The 22,364-nt window shown below is 40.1% G+C and overlaps 1 protein-coding gene across 5 annotated transcripts in view; it reads right to left on the reverse strand.

Moving 5' to 3' along the window:
* The window catches only part of TCAF1 (TRPM8 channel associated factor 1), a 45,154-nt gene extending 23,050 nt beyond the window's left edge, over nt 1–22,104 (reverse strand). For 2 of the 5 annotated variants that reach the window (XM_029233452.1, XM_029233454.1), the window contains exon 1: nt 21,990–22,104. The gene's annotated coding sequence lies outside the window, so the exon portion shown is untranslated. Of the gene's footprint in view, nt 1–3,682; nt 3,752–5,776; nt 5,911–21,989 lie in introns of those variants that run through there. The other 3 variants (XM_029233450.1, XM_029233451.1, XM_029233453.1) reach the window with 2 other exon arrangements.
* Between the last annotated feature and the right edge of the window lie 260 nt (nt 22,105–22,364).

Here is a 22,364-nt window from a genome sequence, read left to right on the forward strand (position 1 = left end):
AAAGATAATAATGTCCAATGCCCCAAGGCTGTGGAAACACTAGCGCGATCTGTTAGAAGGACTGAGAATCTGAAAGCAATCTGACAGTGGCAACTCGGTTTCAAAGGTGTGCCCATCTTAAGATAAGCAGGCCTACTGATAACCTTTCTTACAAAAATAAGAACAGCAGTATTAAAGATACACACACAAGGATGGTCACTGCCCAACAAAACTGCAAATGGAGATAAGTGAAAATCTAGACAGGGAGATAGATGACAAACAATATTCCCTAGAACCATTTTTGACTCCCGTGGGTACAGGATCTCTAACCCAAAGTCACGGCTACCCAACTTCCATGTAACCCCCGGAGTTTGCCATGGCATCAAACCTGAGACCCCGGGGCACAGCCCCCAGGCGGCCACCCATACACACGCTGTAAACAACTGCCATGCTGCCCCCAGCGTCGATACTCCAAACACACCCAGAGCAGGGAACTCGCAGTTCTGCCTCACTCGTTGTACTCTGAGCTAGTTCATGGGAGAAGAAGTATCTGTAGAGAAGTGACAAAGGGATGGACAGGTGGCCTGCAGATTTGAAAAGTAGGGGACAAGGGAGAAGAGGGGTGCTTTTCCTGCTGAGTCTCCCACCTGGTTCCTGGGCTTGACGGGTGGCCTGAGGTGAGTGGGGTTTGGGTGGAACCACCTGAGCGCCCTTCTCTCTGCCGGTTTTCCTTGTTCCTTAGTCTGATAGCAAGGCTCTGAGTGTGGCAAGACAAGCTTTGAGAAGGAGAATGCTTGAGAAAAGCATGATAATCTGTATTATAGAATATCACGAGGCTTTCACAAAGAACAGCGTTAAACCTATTTTTTCTTCTACCTAGAAGAATGTCCTAGATATATCTGAAGTGAAAATTTCAAATTGCTATAATATGTAGGACAAAAACCCACCTTTGTATGGACGAAGTTACTAACAATAGTAGTACTAGCAATTTTAGTAGTAGTGACGACAATATAGTGCTTACCAGGTTGCAGGCATCATTATAAGCGCTTTACATACATTATTTAATCCTGACAATAAACCTATGAGGTATGTACTATCACTATCCCAATTTTAAAAATGCGCAAGACCAAAAAACAAACAAAACAAAAAACCTGATGGCCAGAGAATTTGCTACTTGCTTAACTCACATAGGTGGTAAGTGGATCCTTCATTCAAACCCAGGAAATCTAGCACTGGAGTCCACGTTCTTAAGTACCAGAAATACATAAGCTTGTTACTAGGATTTTATATAAACAGAAAACTATGGAGGCCACATTTCAACAAGCTAACACTGCATAGGAAAGGAAGAGGTGAACAGTATTCTTTCTCTTTATAGAAGACTGCACAACAATCCTTTGAATTGTTGCATGTGTTTCTATTACAATTAAAAATAGCACAGGTAATATAAATTCAATCAAGTAAACACATTAAATGACTGAATATATAAATGATTGGATTCATCAACTGATCCTATCTCACTCATTCTAAAATGTCTTCCTTCATCTCCCAAGTTGTGCATTTGTCCACCAATAAATGTGCATTCCTCCTCTGTGGAGGTTCCCTGAACTTTGTAGCTGGTTCTGTCCCCACTTTAACCAGCTATCAATGACTCCCACACTCAATTTTTCAACCAAATGCTTCTTCTTTGTGCCTGAATCCCTGTTTGCCCTCCTAGCTTGGTAAGCGCAGATGGACATAGCCTGGGGTAATCTCTTATTTCTCCCCTTAAGTTCTTCATCCTTGGTTCTCCTTCTGTGGATCCTGCTTTCTCTCCCCAGGCCCGCTAACTAATGGAACCCAAGGCACTTCGGGAGTAGAAGGCACCTCAGGCACGACCTGTAACTCAAGGAGAGAGCTTTACAGATCCCTTACTCCTTCCACAAAGAGGCCCCATGGCACCTAAACGGGGTCTCCCTTTAAGAGACGTATCTAGAACGCAAGAAGGGTAGTGGGCCTGCCTTGGATATGGCACCACATCCTGCACTGTAGCTTGATTTGAAATCCCCAAAGTAGAGTTAAGTATCTGAGGTCAGGGGACGTGATTTATATATCTGGATTCCCCACAAGAATGAAGAGGTGCTCCACGGATGGACGACTGAATCATGGATGTGAACGTAAGGGCAAACCTGGGATCAATTCTTCAGCATATAGCTACTCGGGCCTTGCAAAATGATCCATATCACAGACACCCAATCCTATAGGTCTTCTCATCTTCATGCCTTTTTTTCCGCGAACGCTTTGTTTATTTTTCCTTATATGTCCAGTATCTTTTCCAGTGTCCACCATCTTCTGTTAATAGTAGCCAGAATTGGGGTGGGTTCATACCAGCCCAATCTTACTTATTTTTCACTTAAAATGGTTTAATTCATACATTTAAAAGAATATGTAATGCACGTGGAAGAATTTGGATGGTAAAATAATAAAACGATTTAAAAATTAAACAAACTTCCATACACCAATCACCCAGATTAAAAAACAGACCGTTACTAACATTTTTGAAGGCCCTCTTGTGGCCCTCCAGAATCAATTCCTCCCCCCATCCCCATAAAAATAGGCATGATTCAGAACTCTGCTTTTTCTATTCCTCTAGTTTAATCTTAATGCGCTCCCTTCTTAATACCCCCTGGGCTCTCTGTCTTTCTCTCACTCATATTTGCTCACTTTTCTCACTAGGTAAATCCCAGGAAAATAGCATAATGTAGGAGTATGAGCGCATAAGTGAGACCTGAGTTAAAAAAAAAAAAAAATCCGGGTGTTGCCTCTTCCTAGCTGTTGATCATCTGGCTTCAGAGGGTGTCCTATCAAATGGACAATATGGGAGAGGGCCGGCCTTGACTCCGAGGGGCTGTCAGGACTAAGTTCTGGTGTGGGATCCTCCTCCCTCCTCTCCTCTCCAGGCCTGCAACAGGCCAGACTTTCCTCCCCAGGCCCAGAGCCAGTCTGCAAAGAGCATGTTGGTGACGTCAGAGGAGTGGAGAGGGGGCTGAGGTGGTGGGAAGCAGCAGAAGGAGGGTTGAGAGGAGGGGAGACAGCAGAAAAGCTCGCGTGCGTTGGCAGGGAATTCTCCAGGCCCGCTGGCACGGAGGTCTGGGTTGGTTGGAGGTACACAGACCATCGGCTCCTCTTAGACACACACACACACATTACCTAGTCTCGGTGGGGGCAATGCAAGTGGGCGAGGGATCTCAGTCCCAGAGAGTGTTTGCAAAGATCAAAGGGCAGTAGGACAGAAGTGATGCTCTACCACCAGCTCCCCGTGTGACCCTGGGCAAGCCCTGCCACCTCCCTGGGCTACGGTAGTCTCACCCGATAAAGCTGCGAATTAGATGCTGTTTCTCTAGGCCATGTTTGTGCGCAACTCGACAACACAAAGCAATTAAACAAACATCAGATGTTAGAACCCCAAGAGGAGGAGCAATGCGGCAGGAGGGATGCAGAGCCGGAGAACACAGAACAATCTCTCACAGGAAGGCGGACACAACAGCGAGGGATTGTGCCCCTATCTGGGAACCGGCAACCCTGCCGCTCGCCGGGGCCCGCAGGTCCGCCCGCGCCCCCCCTCGCGCCCCCTCGGCCTCCGGCACCGCCCTCTCCCTACCCGAACTCAGTCCACGGCCACCCGCCCCTGGTCCAGCCTGCGGGGCATTCGGAGAGGGCCACTCACCAGGTCGCCCTGCAACTTCCAAGGCGGCAGCTGGAAGAAGGAAGGCTGGGGGCAGAGGGAGACGCAGGGTTCTGCGGGCAAGGGGCGTCCCAGCAAGCGGCGCTGGGCGAGCGAGCTGGGCGGAGACGAAGCGGGGGCGGGGTTCCGGACTAGTCTCCTCCTCCCCGCTTCCTCCTGGGCGGGACCGCGACCCCGAGGGGCGGCGCTTGGCAGGGGACAACACTTCTTTGTGTCGCCGGCCCTGTCGGCTCGGCATTGCGGTGGCCCCCATTCTGGCAGTGGGGACGGCCGTCTAATTAAAGACAAAACTTCTCTGACTAGTCATTAGGAAAGGAAATGGCTGAACAAACCATAGGACACGGTCTACAGAGTATTATTCAATTCTCATGAAAAGGTTAGATCTCCATTTCGTTGGAGGAATGTACTTGACATATTGCCTAGGGGAAAATAAAAATTGCAGAAATTGTTGAATATGCTTTCATTTTTATAATAAAAAGCATCCCTCCGTATATTTGTATTATGGTGGGTGAAAGGATAGCTACATCTCTACCTGCTAATATTTGTTTAATTTGAGGAATAGCGCAGGGCAACTTTTATATAGCGCTGCATTATTTGCACTGTTACTGTGTTGTTTGGTAAATTAAAAATAATAATATATTATATCTCAAGCAAACAATAGGTGGCTAAAATGGATTCTTCTGTGTACTTTTCAAATCCTCTTTCTTTCCTAAAGTCCTTTCTGATGACCAGTTGACAGTTGCTCCTCCCTTCTCTGAATTCCAAGTTCCTACTTTGTGTGGTGACTTCACCTAGCTCAGGTGCTACGGTAGTATAATGTAGGATAATGGTTAGGAACTCAGACTGTCACCAGATAACCTGGATTCAGATCTTAGTGCTATACTTTAGGGGCTGAGTGACTTTGCACAAGTTACTTAATTCCTCTGTTCCTCGGCTTAAGCCTGGTGAGTGAATACAAAGTTCTTAGATCAATGTCTGGCATATACAGTAAGACTGTATGACTGCTTGTTAAATGAATATTCTGGTCATCCTAAGATTTAATAAATATGTTTCACGAAAATGCATACTTTTTCATCTTGACTAGGATTTTGGTCCAAATCCAAGTCATGTTTCCTTTCTCCATCTCCCTTCAATCCTCTTTCCCCAAATTGAATCATATGAACAATAATTCAATAGGAGCATGTGGGCAGGTGAGCTCACTGGCAGGGTTTACATAGAGGAAATGCCAGGAACAGAAATCAAGAGGACCTGAATTCAGGATCCTGCTCGGTGAAGGAGTGATGGTGAGGCTGTCTTTTATCTTCTCCAGGGGTCAGGGTCCTCTTCTAAACAAAGAGGGCTGGTGACTTGCTTGCTAAGACCCTTTTGGGTCTGAAATGCCAAGACTAGTAGCACCAAGGTAAAACCTGAAACATTGCTTCATGAAAAATTTAAACTTCAAAACAAAAATGCATATACTGCATACATAAAAATAAATAATGACAAAAATATACATGGGAGGGATACAACCTAACTTACCTCTCAGGATGGTGGCATGAGACTTGGTGGGGAAAAGGTTTTAAATGTCAGATTTTGTTTCTTAAAAAGGAGGAGAGACACACACAGAGGGAGAGAGGGGGAGTGACGTTGAGAGAGAAAGAGGGAGCTGAAGGAAAGGTGATAAAATGTCAACACCTGATAAATCTGTTATATTATTTTCTGTACTTATCTGTAGCTTTGACAGATTTTATTATGAAAAATGTTTAGAAAGGGCAAGAATGCATTAGACTTTTGATGGTTACCTTCCTGTAGGAGAAGAAATAACAGAACTAAAGAAATAAAAGCCAGAGTGGTGGGAAAAAAAGCAGAGCCAGAAACAGACATGGAGAAACCGCAGGGAATCCTCTTTGAAAGACATCTGCCTCCTTAGGCCCAACTGGTCTCAGAGCAAAAACCCGACCACTTTCTCAGTCCCGCTGGGCCCACTCCCCTGGGACCCTGGCCGCGTCCCTCCCTCTCGAAGCCCGGCCGCAGGGAACTCGGTTGGTGCTCCGTGGCCTGCTCTGGTCCCAAAAACCATCTTTGTACAAGACTCACCCGTAGTCCAGCAATATCCACACCCGCTACTTCAAAGGGGGAAGGGACTCCTCTGCAGAGACGTGACAAGGAGAAGGGGCACACAGCCCGGGATTTGAAAATTGGTGTAGGTGGTGCTGGACGCTGCGGGTAGAGGTGAGCAGCGGCGGGGGTGGGGGAGGGAGAAGGCGGCCTTCCCGGGAGCTGATTGGCTGACGCAGCGGTGGGGGCGGAGCCTGGCCGGCAGCCCACAAACCGCAGAGGCCCCGCTTTGTGTCAGTTTCTGCGCGCAGATGCCCCCAGCAAATGCAAGACGGAGAACCCCCGCCCCCGCCTTGGCAGTGCTGCAGGGCAGTTTGCGGAAAAAGAAATCCGTGATACTATTTACCAGCAAAAGAGTTGGTGGACAGTGATAGTTCTTTATATAAAATAATACAACTATTTCCAAGGATGTGTTAAATCTATATATATTTGCCAGGAGTTTGGCTATATTTATTTATATCACAGCTAATAAAGGTTTTTTTTAATTATTTTTTTTACATCTTTATTGGAGTATAATTGCTCTACAATGGTGTGTTAGTTGCTGCTTTATAACAAAGTGAATCAGTTATACATATACATATGTTCCCATATCTCTTCCCTCTTGCGTCTCCCTCCCTCCCATCCTCCCTATCCCGCCCCTCTAGGTGGTCACAAAGCACCGAGCTGATCGCCCTGTGCTATGCGGCTGCTTCCCACTAGCTATCTATTTTACGTTTGGTAGTGTATATATGTCCATGCCATTCTTTCACTTTGTCACAGCTTACCGTTCCCCCTCCCCATATCCTCAAGTCCATTCTCTAGTAGGTCTGTGTCTTTATTCCTGTCTTACTATATTTATATTTTTAATAAACATTTAACGTGGTAGTAAAACGGAGATTTTGCAATTTTGTACAAATAAATTTTAAAATATTTTTATATGCTTATATAAACACAAATTTTATGGAAGACATACATCAAACTATAAGAATCGGACAGTAAAGAGAAGATTATTTGTATTTTTTCTTCATACACCTCATTAACGTTTCAACGGTAATATATATTATTTTGTGATAAAAATAGATACATTTAATCAACTAAACAGATAAAATATCCTTGCTCAAGCAGCCAGTAGTGACCCTTCTATGAAAATGATTTCTCCCTGTGTATGGGTTTCCTGAATTTCGTTCCTAGTCCTGACTCATTTTAATCAAGGAAGAGTGGGATGCAACACTTGACTTTTGAGCCAGGATCTGGCTTTATGCCTGACCACGTGTTGTCTTGAATCAGGTGTCTGCTCATCTAGCTTGGTGAGCTCAACATTAGAAACCAGGGTGAAAACCACAGCCCCCTTTTTTTTTTTTTTTGCCGTACGCGGGCCTCTCACTGTTGTGGCCTCTCCCGTTGCGGAGCACAGGCTCCGGACGCGCAGGCTCAGCGGCCATGGCTCACGGGCCCAGCCGCTCCGCGGCATGTGGGATCTTCCCGGGACCGGGGCACAAACCCGCGCCCCCTGCATCGGCAGGCGGACTCTCAACCACTGCGCCACCAGGGAAGCCCCACAGCCCCTTTTTATGGCTGGCCCCAAAGGCCTACAAGATCTGTGGGGTCTCTGTATACTGTCCTGTTTCCTCACCCCTCACCCCTCACCCATCACCACCCTGGTCCCTATACACTGGGTATCTAAGGAGAAGATGTCCCCAGACCAAACTATCCTCAGGAAGAGACAATTTTAAAGCTTTCTCCCCTAGCACAAAACAGTGTCCAGGCTGGACCTTCCATAGGAATGCGGATTCAAGGTAAAGTGGATAGAGTACCACACCTTGTACTACTTCAGGGTTTCATTACAACTCCCCAAACTAGAGTAAGCACAAGCCAAGAACTCTGTCATTCTTTTCCAGATTCTCCACTTCATGTGGCCGTAAACAGGTGATCCGTGATGTCCAACTGATGGCTGAATGGACAAGACAGATGATTGTGGGGTGAGGAAAGCAATCCTAGGGTCACTCCTCTATGAAACAAATAGGACCGTGACATAGAGAACTGACCAAACTGCAAATTTTCTGTATTGTAAGTTTTCTCCTCATCTTCGTGCTCTTTTAATTTTCTCCCTTAAGCCTTTTGTTTTCTGTGTCTCCCAAAATTTCAACTGGTTCTATCCTCTCTTTCTCTGTTTCAGACTCTACCTTACTAGCTCAAGTATAAGTATAAATCCTGTATCCTTTCTTTTTTTTTTTTTTTTTTTTTTTGCGGTACGTGGGCCTCTCACTGTTGTGGCCTCTCCCGTTGCGGAGCACAGGCTCCAGACGCGCAGGCTCAGCGGCCATGGATCACGGGTCCAGCCGCTCCGCGGCATGTGGGATCTTCCCGGACCGGGTCACGAACCCGTGTCCCCTGCATCGGCAGGTGGACCCTCAACCACTACGCCACCAGGGAAGCCCCCTGATTCCTTTCTTATTTCTACTTCCCCTAGAGGTTCTGTTTTACTTTCCAGTTTCTGCCCTGAGTAATAGAGACTGCCATGAAATCCTGAAAGCACTGAAATAACTTTTGAGATATTAAGTTCTGTAGATACTCAGCAACATAGGAATGAATGAAGAAGTTATTAACAGTCCATACTACAAAATGTTACGCAGTTTTTAAAAAGATGAGCTCAAGTCAAACCTTGAGGAATGCTCTCAACATATATTTTTAGTGAAAAATTAATGATCCTACTTTTGTATGTTTCTGTTTATCTAACAGGAAAAATAAGGATATATTTGGCTACCTCAGGAAGTGGGAAGGGTTGACCAGTAATTTTTTCTTTAGATATTTTGTATTTTTAAAATGTTACAAAAATTATTTTGAAATAAAAAATAAGACTATTCAGTAATACCACCCTTAAGTATATATCCAACAGAAATGCATACACACGTCACCGAAAGACATGTACTAGAATGTTCAAAGCAGCACCATCCTTAATAGTCTGGAAGTGACCCAAAAGCTACCCTCACTGCTTTCTCATCCCTAGTGCCACTGCGGCACTACCTTCTTTAAACTACTTTTTATTTTTTGGCCGCGCTGAGGCATGTGGGATCTTAGTTCCCCCACCAGGGATGGAAGCTGCGTCCCCTGCATTGGAAGCACAGAGTCTTAACCACTGGACCGCCAGGGAAGTCCCCTACTTTCTATTATAAGAGTCTTAAATGTTACTTTCAGACCCACAAATACTGAGAATTTATTATCAAAATGTCTGCTTTAACAGAAATTCTAAAGGATAGATCTCAAGAAGAAATAAAATAATCTTAGATAAATAATCTGAGATGTAAGACAAAATGGTGAGAGACTTCCAATTCTGTCATTGAGAAAATACCTTGTTCAGAACAATGCTTCCACTAAAAACAGCAATAAAAGTTGGATAAAATGTAGGAAACAAGGGAAGACTTTGAAGAGCAAACAATATAAGCAGGATGAGAGAAGCTACAATCCTGAGGGAAGGAAAACTCAAGACATGAACTGCACATTCACTGTGGCTTCTTCTTTTAAGGCATTTTCCAGTTCACAATGCAGGATAACTGTGGCCAAGCAGGAAGTGTCAGCGTTACTGGTTCAAGATTACCAAACCAGTTAAAACTCAAAGGAGTGAAATTTCAGACAAGAAGAAACCTCAGAGAAGTGAATCTAAAAATCTATGTACAAATTCCCCTTAAGTCACTGGCTGACTCCTAAGCTATATGCATGCACAGGGAGAGACCCAAAAAACCTGCAGAAAATAATGGCTAAAATGCCAATCAATTGAGCAGTCATTTCAGTAGCTGTACTATTATGGAAATATGGAGGTCCAGTCCCACCAAAGTAACTGATTTTTATCAACACTACCTGCTTTCAGTTGAGACATGAGAAAAACCATGGCATATGAATAAAAATAGTGCCTGAGAAGTAAGGTCTATGCTCTTGGATAAAGGAAAAACCTGAAAGGGACCAGTTCTAAGAAAGCTTAAAGCTAATCTCTGATAGTATTAAAGTAATCTGCTGGTACTTTATCTGTCCCCCATGCCAGAAAAATCCTCTTTGATAAACAATAACATCAACCAGAACTTTCTGATTTTTCATTCATGATGTCCTGCATCCAATCAAAAATTTAGAAGGAGGCTAAAAATAAGGATGAATTATCAAGAACTCAAGAGAAACAACAAAAAATAGAAACAGACAAGTGGTTCAGACATTTGAGTTCTTAGACAGGGACTGATTTTAAAATAACTGTGATTAATGTGTTCAAAAATAACAGAAACAGGCTGGAGAATACCAGTATAGAATTAGAACGTAAAATATTAAAATAGAAATTTTAGAAATAAAACATAATCATTGAAATCAGGAATTCAGTAGTTGGTTGTAATACCATATTAGACACAAATGACCAAAGAATTGATGAACTGCAACAAGAATCAGTAGAAAGTATGTAAAAATAACACACAGAGGAAAGAAAGGATGCATAAGGAGATGAAAGGATACAGTAAAACTATAATAGGAATTATGAGACATAGTAAAAAGTCTTGACATATGTGTAATTAGACTCCCAGAAGAAGAGAGACAGCGAAACAGAAGCAATATGCTAATAATTAATGATTGAAAATTCTCAAGAGATGAAAAACATCAAAACTCAAATTAAAAAAAAAAAAACCCTCAGGCTTCCCTGGTGGCACAGTGATTGAGAGTACGCCTGCCTATGCAGGGGACACAGGTTCGTGCCCCGGTCCAGGAAGATCCCACATGCCGCAGAGCGGCTGGGCCCGTGAGCCATGGCTGCTGAGCCTGTGCGTCCGGAGCCTGTGCTCCGCAACGGGAGAGGCCACAGCAGTGAGAGGCCCGCGTACCGCAAAAAAATAAACAAGAAAAACAAAACAAAAAACCCCTCCTCATTCCCTAAGCAGAATAAATACAAAGAAAACTACACCTAGGCACATTATAGTCAAATGCTAAGAAACAAATTCAGAGAGGAAATCTGAAAGTCAGCGAGAAATAAAGGATACTTTCCACTTAGAGGAACAATAATACAACTGGCTTTTAAAAAGAAAATGATAGAAACCAGAACATAGTGGTATTGGTTAAAAAAAAAAAAAGAAGACAATCTGCCAACCTAAAACTCTATGCACAACAAAAATATCTCTCAAAAAATGAAGGCAAAATAAAGACAATTTTAGATAAACAAAAGCTGAGAGAATTTGCTAGCATTACAGTATAAAAAGCAGTACTTCAAAATTAAGAAAAATGATCCCAGATGGGAGTACATAACTATAGGAGGAATTGAGAATACTGGAAAGAGTAAATACCTGGGCAAATATCAATATTGATATTTAAATAAACACATACGTCTTGTGGGATATAAAAGCATAATAAACATACAATAACAAGAGCACAGCTGCAAGATGGTGGTTAATGAAGATAAATGGTTTTAAATTTATTGCATTGTTTGAGCCTTACCCATACCCTGACACCAAAGTCAGACAAGGAGACTATAAGAAAGGAAATTACAGACCAACATCCCTGATGAATATAGATGCAAAAATCCTCAACAAAATATTACCAAAGTGAATTCAACAGTACATTAAAAAAAATCATACACCATGATCAGGTGAGATTTATTCCAGGGATGCAAGGATGGTTCAACATCTGCAAATCAATAAATGTGCTACCACATTAACAGAATGAAGGATAAAATCACCTCAGCAGGTGCAGAAAAAGCATATGACAAAATACAACTCCCTTCCATGACAAAAAATTATCAACAGATTGGATATAGAAGGAATGTACCTCAACAAAATAAAGGCCACATACGGCAAGCCTACAGTTAACATCACACTCAAGAGTGAAGGCTGAAAGCTTCTCCTCTAGGAGCAGGGACAAGACAAGGGGTCCCCCTTTCACTTTTTTTCAACATAGTACTGGAAGTTCTAGCCAGAGCAATGAGGCAAGAAAAAAGAAATGCCATCCAAAATGGAAAGAAAGAAGTTAAATTGCCTTTGTTTGCAGATATCTCTGTTTGCAGATGACTAACTTCTTTTATTAAGCTTTTCTATATATAAACTTGCAGAGACAAGTCAACATTATTACTTCTTCCAATCCATGAACAGAATAGCTTTTAATTTGTGTCTTCAGTTACTTTCATCAATGTTTTATAGTTTTCAGTGTACAGGTCTTTTACCTTCTTGGTTAAATTGGTTCCTAAGTATTTATTGTTTTTGATGCTATTGTAAATGGGATTCTTGTTTTAAATCCCTTTCAGGAAATTGCTAAATTGCTGTTAGTGTATAGAAACACAACTGATTTTTTTTTTTTTTAATTTAGGTCCTGACTAACTGGTACTCACTTATTTATTTAAATTTATTTATTTTTGGTTGCGTTGGGTCTTCATGGCAGTGCGCGGGCTTCTCCTTGCGGTGGCCTCTCTTGTTGCACAGCACGGGCTCTAGGCACGTGGGCTTCAGTAGTTGTGGCACATGGGCTCAGTAGCTCCGCAGCATGTGGGATCCTCCCTGACCAGGGCCCGAACCCTCGTCCCCTGCATTGGCAGGCAGACTCTCAACCACTGTGCCACCAGGGATGTCCCCACAACTGATTTTTGTAAGTTCACTTTATATCCTGTAACCATACATTCAACTGATCTCTGACAAATGTGCAAAGCACACACAATGGGGAAAGGATAGTGTCTTCAATAAATGGTGTTGGAATAACTGGATATCCACATGCAGAACAACGAAAGTGAATTCTTCCCTCATACCATATACAAAAAGCAATTCAAAATGCATTAAATACTTAAACATAAGATCTGAAACTGTAAAGCTACTAGAAGAAAACATTGGAAAAAAGCTTAACACTGGGCTGGGAAATAAATTTTTGGATATGACCCCAAAAACACATGCAATAAAAGCAAAAATAAACAAATGGGGCTATATCAAACTAAAGTTTCTGCACAGGGAAGGAAACAACAGAGTAAAGGGACAACCCACAGAATGGGAGAAGATATTTACAAACCATATATCCAATAAGGAGTTAACAATATCCAAAATATATGAGGAACTCAAACAACTCAATAGCAAGAAAACAAATAATCCAATTAAAAGTAAGCAAAGGACCTGAATAGACATTTCACAAAAGAAGATATACAAATGGCCAACAGGTATATGGGAAAGTACTCAAATCCACTAATCATCATGGAGATGCAAATCTAAACCACAAGATATCACTTCACACCTGTTAGAAGGGCTAATATCAAAAAGAGAAAAAATAGCAAGTGTTGGTGAGGATGTGGAGAAAAGGAAACCCTTGCACATTGTTGATGTGAATGTAATTGGTACAGTCATTATAGAAAACAGTATAGAGAGTCATCAAAAAATTAAAATTAGAGCTACCATATTATCTAACAATCCTAGTTCTGCGTATATATTCAAAGGACATGAAATCAGTAACTGGAAATAATATCTGCGCTGCCATGTTCATTGCAGCATTATTCACAGTAGCCAAGATATGGAAACAACCTAAGTGACTAACAAATGGATTAATGAATAAAGAAATTGTGGCATATATACACAATGGAATTTATATAGCCATTAAAAAGAAGGAAATCCTGCCACTTGTGACAACACGGATGAAACTCAAGGCATTACGCTAAGTTTTGAAATAATTCAGAAAGAGAAAGACAAATATTGTACAACTTCACTTATATGTGGAATCTAAAAAAGTTGAACTTATAGAAGCAGAGAGTAGCATGGTCATTACCAGGAGCTGGGGAGAGGTTGGAAATGGGGAAATATTGAGCAAAGGTTGCAAAGTTTCAGCTATGCAGGCTGAATAAGTTCTGGAGCGCTAATGTATAGCACAATGACTGTCGTTAACAATATTGTATTATATACTTGAAATTTGCTAAGATAGTATATCTCAATTGTTCTCACCAAAAAACGGTAAACTATGCAAGGTGATCAATATGTTAATTAGCTTGATTGTGGTAATCATTTCACAATGTATACATATATCTAAACATCACATTGTACACCCTAGATATATGCAAGTTTTATTTCTCAATTATACTTCAATAAATGTTATGAGTTAAGTGTGCTATACTACTAGAATTACTGCTAAAACATTTGACCTAAAACATTAGAACATGTAACTTCTAAATAAGAGAAGGAGTAAAATGGGGAATAAAAGAGAAAAAAGAAAGAGTGGTTAGGAATGAAAGAGACAGATAAAGCAGAAAAAATTAAAAGCAAATATAAGATGGTAAAAATAAATCCAATTGTATTACTAATCACAGTAAATATAACTGGATTAAATTATTCAATGATGTTATAAATTGTCTAACAAAAATTTTAAAAACCTAGGATTTAAAGAAATACACATAAGTTTCTGACATATATGCTTTTTTATGTACTGGTATCTCATTGTGGTTTTTATTTCTTTATTTTTAAAGTTTTTAGTTTACATTGGACTATAGTTGATTTACAGTGTTGTGTTAGTTTCAGGTGTACAGCAAAGTGATTCAGTTATACATATACATATACCTGTTCTTTTTTAAATTATTTTCCCATTTAGGTTATTACAGAATATTGAGCAGAGTTCCCTGTGCTATATACAGTAGGTCCTTGTTGCTTATCTATTTAAAATACAGTAGTCTGTATATGTCAATCCCAAACTCCCAATCTATCCCTCCCCACAACCTTTCCCCATAAATTTGTTTTCTGTGAGTCTGTTCTGATTTGTAAATATTTTAATTTGTATCTTTTTTTTTTTAGATTCCACATATAAGCAATATCACAAGATATCTTTCTGTCTGACCTACTTCACTTAGTATGATAATCTCCATGTCCATCCATGTTGCTCCAAATGGCATTATTTCATTCTTTTTAATGGCTGAGTAATATTCAATTGTATATATGTACTACATCCATTCATCTGTCGATGGACATTTAGGCTGATTCCATGTCTTGGCTATTGTGAACAGTGCTGCAATGAACACTGGGGTGCATGTATCCTTTCAAACCATGGTTTTCTCTGGATATATGTCCAGGAGTGAGATTACTGGATCATATGGTACTCTAGTTTTAGTTTTTTAAGGAATTTCCATACTGTTCTCCATAGTGCCTATACCAATTTACATTCCCACCAACAGTGTAGAAGGGTCCTCTTTTCTCCACACCCTCTCCAGCATTTATTGTTTGTAGACTTTTTAATGATGGCCATTCTGACTGGTGTGAGGTGATATCTCATTGTAGTTTTGATTTGCATTTCTCTAATAATCAGTGATGTTGAGCATCTTCATGTGCCTGTTGGCCATCTGTATGTCTTGTTTGGAGAAATGTCTATTTAGGTCTTCTGCCATTTTTTGATTGGGTTGTTTGTTTTTTGGTATTAAGCTGTGTGAGCTGTTTGTAAATTTTGGAGATTAATCTCTTGTCAGTAGCAGCGTTTGCAAATATCTTTTCCCATTCTGTGGACTGTCTTTTCGTTTTGTTTACGGTTTCCTTTGCTGTGTAAAAGCTTTCGAGTTTTATTAGGTCCCATTTGCTTATTTTTGTTTTTATTTCCATTACTCTAGGAGACAGATTGAAGAAGATCTGCGATTTATGTCAGAGAGTGTTCTGCTTACATTTTCCACTAAGAGTTTTATAGTATCTGCTCTTAAATTTAGGTCTTTAATCCATTTTGAGTTTTTTTTTGTGTATGGTCTTAGAGAATTTTCTAATTTCATTCTTTCACACTTAGCTGTCCAGTTTTCCCAGCACCATTTATTGAAGGGACTGTCTTTTTTTCATTGTATAGTCTTCCTTCCTTTGTCATAGATTAATTGACCATAGATGCATGGGCTTATTTCTGGGCTTTCTATCCTGTTCCATTGATCTATATTTCTGTTTTTGTGAAAGTACCACACTGTTTTGATGACCGTAGCTTTGTATTGTAGCTTGAAGTCAGGGAGCCTGATTCTTCCAGCTCCGTTTTTCTTTCTTAAGGTTGCTTTGGCTATTCAGGGTCCTTTGTGTTTCCATTCAAATTAAAATTTTTTTGTTCTAGTTCTGTGAAAAATGCCATTGGTAATTTGATAGGGATTGCATTGAATCTGTAGATTGCCTTGGGTAGTACAGTCATTTTGACAATATTGATTCTTCCAATCCAAGAACATGGTATATCTTTTCATCTGTTTGTGTTAGCTTCAATTTCTTTCATCAGGATCTTATAGTTTTTAGAGTACAGGTCTCTTGCATCCTTAGGTAGGTTTATCCCTAGGTATTTTATTCTTTTTGATGAGATGGTAAATGGGATTGTTTCTTTAATTTCTCTTTCTGGTCTTTCATTGTTAGCGTATAGAAATGCAACACATTTCTGTATATTAATTTTGTATCCTGCAACATTACCAAATTCATTGATGAGCTCTGGTAGTTTTCTGGTAACTTCTTTAGGATTTTCTAGGTATAGTATCATGTCATCTGAAAACAGTGACAGTTTTACTTCTTCTTTTCCAATTTGGATTCCTTTTTATTTCTTTTTCTTCTCTGACTGCTGTGGCTAGGACTTCCTAAACTATGTTGAGTAAAAGTGGTGAGAGTGGACATCCTTGCCTGGTTTCTGACCTTAGAGGAAATGCTTTCAGCTTTTCACCACTGAGTATGATGTTGGCTGTAGGTTTGTCATATATGGGCTTTATTATGTTGAGGTATGTTCCCTCTATGCCCACTTTCTGGAGAGTTTTCATCATAAATTGGTGTTGAATTTTGTCAAAAGTTTTTGGCAAATTCTATCAAACATTTAAAGAATTGTTAACACCTATGCTTCTGAAACTCTTCCAAAAAATTGCAGAGGAAGGAACACTCCTAAACTCATTCTATGAGGCCACCATTACCCTGATACCAAAACCAGACAAAGGTGCCACAAAAAAAAGAAAATTACAGGCCAATATCACTGATGAACATAGATGTAAAAATCCTCAACAAAATACTAGCAGATCAATTCCAAGAATACATTAAAAGGATAATACACCATGATCAAGTGGGATTTATCCCAGGGATGCAATGATTTTTCAATATCCACAAATCAATCAGTGTGATACACCACATTAACTAATTGAAAAATAAAAACCATATAATCATCTCAATAGATGCAGAAAAGCTTTTGACAAAATTCAACATATATATTTAAAACACAGATTTAGAAAGATTTAAAGTGAAAGGATGAAAGATTGATAAATGAGGTAAACATCAATCAAGAAACTCTTGATTTGATGATATATGAACACATTAAGAATTCAAAACAAACGCATTAATATTTTATTTTATTTTAGCCATAATATTTTATATCCCTACATTATGATAAAATTTTCAATTTATTCCAATTCCCTAATAGCATTGCCTCAAAATATATAAAGTAAAAATAAACAGATCTACAATGAGAAATTTCAAAATTCACCATCATAGTGAGAGATTTTAATGTATCTATTTTTGTATTGATAATTTAAGCTGATAAAAATTGGTGAAGATATGGCAGCTCTGGATTTCATAATTAACACACTTGTTTTAAAGGTATATACAGGACATTATATAATCAGAGACTACACATTATTTTCAAGCACACAAAACTGACAATGTGCTAGGATGTAAAGCTAGATTCAATAATCCAGAGGAATTGGTATCATAATTCTCTGAATTAATTATAAATTAGCTAGGCAACATTTACTAGAAGATAATAAAATATTCTTTATGGAGTGACTGGAAATTCAAATACACATTTCTTAAAATTTCATGGCTCAAACAAGAAACCATAATAGAAATGATAAATATTTACAGTATGATAGCAAAATATTCATATCAAATCTTGTGAGATAAAGCTAAAGAGCAGTGACACAAATTTATAGCCTGAAGAGCTTATGTAAGAATGATAGCTCAAAATTAATGAGTTAAGCATATACCTTAAGAGCTTAGAAAAGAAATAACAGAAAAATTCTAAGAAATCAGAAAGAAGTAATAAAATAAATAATAATGAAGAAAACAAACAGTTTGTGTGTGTGTGTGTGTGTGTGTGTGTGAAAGAGTTAACAAAGTAGTCCAAGTTCTGGCAAAATTAATCAAGCCAAAAAGAGAAAGAAAATATACACACATTAGTAATGAAAAGGGGGTCACAATAATAGAAAATATTTAAACGGATAATGAGAAAATATTGTGAACAAGTTTGTTCCATTAATTTTGGTTAAATATCTTGGAAAATGCAATTTATGAAAACTGACTCCATAAGAAAACCTAAATAGTCCTATAATCTTTAAAATAATTGGACCAACAGGTTTAATATCCTCTGACAAACTAAACTCTAAACCCTGAGTGTTGTGCTGGTGATTTAAAGTAATATTTGACCAGATAATTCCAATCTTGCACAAATTCTTCCAGAGAATAGCAACAGTGAGAATACTACTCATCTTACTTTATGAAATGATATTAACGACAGATAAGGTTAGTACCATAAAGAATATTTATAGGCCAATCTTAATCCACATATATAGATACAAATATTTAATGCTTATCCTTATATCTATATCTAAAAGTTATTAGATATTTATCATAGAGAGTTTATTCCAGGAATGTAAAGTTGATTTAATATTACTTTGAATAAACTAAACTTCACCACATTAACATACTTAAAGAAAAAAATCATGTGAGAAAATCAATAGCTACAGGAGAAGCATTCAATGAAACATTTACTCATAATAAGAGTGCTTACCGAAAGAAGAACTGAATTTTCTTATCATGGGACAAAGCATTTACAAAATAACCATCATGAATGCAATATTTAAAGTTGATATAGTGAAATCTTTTTCTTTATTAACTTACGGATAAAACAAGACACCCCTCCCTACTTTTATTTAACATTATGCTGGGGTTCCTAGCCAATGCAGTAAGACAGGAAAAAGAAATTAAAAGTATAAAGATTAGAAAGGAAGAAACAAAATTGTCATTATTTTCAGATGATATAACTGCCTTTTTAGCAAATCTGACTCTATAGGTAATTTAGAATTATTAATGGAGCTTATCAAGTTCGATATATAATCAATATATAAAAGACAACTGGATTTCTATACACCAGCAACAAACAATAAGCTACAAAATATAATTTTTATAAAAGAAAACATTTACAATAGCAATAAGAATATAATGTACTTAGAAATAAAGTCAACGGAAACGAGCAAAAGGAAAACAATGAAAGATACTATAAAACATTACAAAACATTAAAAAATATTAATGGTAAGCTAAATAAATGGTATTATATACCAAGTTCACAGATGGAAAAATTCACCTTGAAGGGAACATTTCTCCCAAAATTGATACATAGAATTAATTCAGTATCAATAAAAATTCCAGCAAGTTTGTTTCTTTGCTTGTTTGTTTCCTGTTTTGAAGAATTTGACAAGTTTATTTAAATATTTATATGGAAGATCAAAGGTCCAAGAATTGCTAAAAAAAACTCTTGAATTAGAATGAAGAGGTGGGAGAATCTTTCCTACCAGATTTAAAGACTTATTATAAAACTATAGTAGTTAAAAACAATTTTGTATTGATGTAGAGTTAGACAAATAGATAATCAGAGAGAGTAGGGAGCTTAAAACAAATTCATGCACATATGAAAAACTTGATTCATGCAGATCACTGGTGCTAGGACAGTTGATTATTCATATGGAGTAAATAGTATAACAAGAAACTTCCAGGTGGATTAAGACATTGCCAAATACAAAACTTTAAAAACTTTTAGGGGAAAGTACAGTAAAAGTGAAATTAAAATTCAGAACTTAATTCATTGGCAGAGATAGGCAGACATATGGAGAAAGAAAAGCTAAGCACCAAAGTGAAGGCAGATATTTGCAGCATATGTGGTTAACTAGGGATTGACTAGCATCCAGGTGATGTAAAGAAAGCATTCCAATAGACAATACGAAAAATACAAACCACCCAACCTGAAAATGAGTGAGAGAGAGGAAGCAGAATTTCTCAGAGAGAAAGGAAAATAGCTCATCGTTATATGAAAATATGGTCCGTTTCATTAGTTATCAGAGAAATGTTAATCAAAATCAAAACTGAATGCTATTTCATGCCTGCTCGACTGGCTAAAAATGAAGTTGGATAATACCAAATTGTGACAGGTATATGTAAAAACAGGGACTCTCATCTGTTGCTGGAGAGAGTGCAGACTGGCTCAACACTTTGGAAACAGTTTAGCAATAACCTAAGAAAGTTGAACATACACAAATCTTAAAACCCAGTATTCTACACCTAGGTGTACACTCCAAGGAACCAGAGTGAATGGGTGCACGTGAACCAGAAGGCATGTACAAGATAGTTAGAGGACATTATTTGTTAATATCCCAGGTAGTAGGCAGCCTTTAAAAGGGCCCCCAGTAATCGCTGCCTCCAGATATTCATGGTCTTGTTTAACCCCCTTCCTTTGAGTGTGGACTGGAACTAGCGACTCGCTTCTAATGAACAGAAGACGGCAAAAACGATGGGATGTCACTTTTGAGATTAAGTTACAAAAAGTCTCTGGCTTTTGTCTTTCTCTGTCTCTGGAAGCCTTCACTCTGGTGGAAGCAAGCTGCCATGCTGATCTTATACAGAGGCCCATGTGGCAAAGAAGTGAGGCCAACCAAAGCCAGTGAGGCCAAGAGGCCTGCCAACAGTCATGTGAGTGAGCCTGAAAGGGGTTCCCTCCACCCAGCCTTGAAATGACTGTAGCGCTAGCCAATACCTTGCTTAGAGCCTGAGAAAGACACTGAGTCAGCTCCCAGCAAAGCTCCTGGATTCTTGACCCACTGAAACTGTGAGATAGTATGCTTTTTGTTTGTTTGTTTTGTTTTAAGCTGCTAAGTGTTGGGGTAATTTGTTACACAGCAATAGATAACTAATATAAACCCCAAAGGAGCAACAACTAACAAATGTAGAATGAATGAATTACAGTAGACTCAAGCCATAAACAGTGAAAATGAAGGAATCATCAACTGGCGTGAACTTCAAAAACTTAAGAATACGTATGGTACAATGCCATTAATACTAAAGTAAAAAATAGGGAAAGCCAACACATATATATGTTTTTGGAATATACACACAAATGGTAAAATTATAAAGGAAAGCAAAGGCATGATTAATACAAAAAATCAGGACAGATGTTATCTCTCAGGGAAGGGAGAAGGATGAGCATGACCTAGGATACAAAGGGGCTTCTAGGGTACTGCTATGTCCTATTTCTTGACCTAGGAGATGGTCAGGCACTCACTTTATTAGCGTATATACCTTTTATTAATAAATTTAAAAAAAATCAAACCAAAGAAAAAAAGAAAGCAAAGTACTGAAGTGAAGTCAATTCACAAATAAATATTTTGGGGTACAGAAGGATGGATGGATGGATGGATGGTCAGCTAGCCATACGTTCTGTCCTTTATGTCTAGTTAGACCTGCAATGTCCTCCAAGAAGTTTCCATGATTAACTGATTGTAAATTTTTTTCTCCTATACATAAGGCCTTCTCCCTCCATTTCAGGTTGAGCCAAGTCAGTGGCCAGCTTGGGTCTGTTTACCTGGGAACTGTTCAATCCAACCCTGACTGCCTCAGGCCAAAGGCACTGCATTCTGAAGAGTCCGCCCGATGCCCCGCACCCACTCTCCCGCACCTTGCCCCTCACTCCCCCACCGCAGACACACTCAGAGCCTGAGGGCGCGTAAAGCACTTGAGGAGGAAAGCACTTTCACCTTGCGGGCTCTGCAGAAGCAAGCCACCCCCAAAGAATTTAAGAGCAAGTCCCTGGGAGGTGAAATGACATCGCCTCCACGGTTCCTTTCAGCTGAAATCTCGACGGCTCCCAGCGGAGCACAAAAAAGCACAAGAAAACAGGGGGTCCCGCGCCTCCAGACCAGCAAGGGTGAGTAACAACGAAGCAAGAAGGGAACAGAGATGGAGCTGCAGGGAGACACCAGACAAGGAGCCGAGAAATAAACAGCAAGCAATCCTCTGTGGCACTCACCTGCTGCCTCCCTTTGGGTACCGCAGAGGCCCCACGGCAGCCCTCACGCCTCCCGGACCCCACACAAACGCACGTCCCGGGCATCCGCATCGCCCACGTCGCCCGTCTCCCCGCCCGGCCACCCGCGCTCCGGACCGTGGCCTGTGTCATCGCCAGGCCTCTCCTGTCCAGAACCCATCGCGGGCCCACACTCACCCTTAGCCCCGCTATTCCCTGCAGCGCGGGTTGGGGGCAAAGAACACCAGCTAGGAGGGGGCGGCGGCGGTTCCCAAGGGGCAGGAGTTCCTCGGGCGAAAAGGGACCGGGCGGCTGACTGAGGACTGGGACGTAGAAAGGACGGGGGGTTGGGGGTGGCTAAGAGGGGGGCGGTCCCGGGATCTGACTGGTGGCCGCGCTGGTGGGGGCGGAGCCTGGCCGGCCGCCCCAGTTGCAGAGGCCCCGCTTTGTGTCAGTTTTTTCACGAAGATGCAGCCTTAAATCCGCCTTAAATCCAGGATGCAGACCCCAGCCCCTGCGCTGGGAGTGCAGGAGGGCCATTTGTCGAAAAAGAAATCCGTCAGACTATGAACA

The sequence above is a fragment of the Monodon monoceros genome, unplaced genomic scaffold (assembly GCF_005190385.1).
Source record: "Monodon monoceros isolate NGI ecotype Baffin Bay Population unplaced genomic scaffold, NGI_Narwhal_1 Super_Scaffold_2, whole genome shotgun sequence".
Taxonomy (NCBI): Eukaryota; Metazoa; Chordata; class Mammalia; order Artiodactyla; family Monodontidae; genus Monodon; species Monodon monoceros.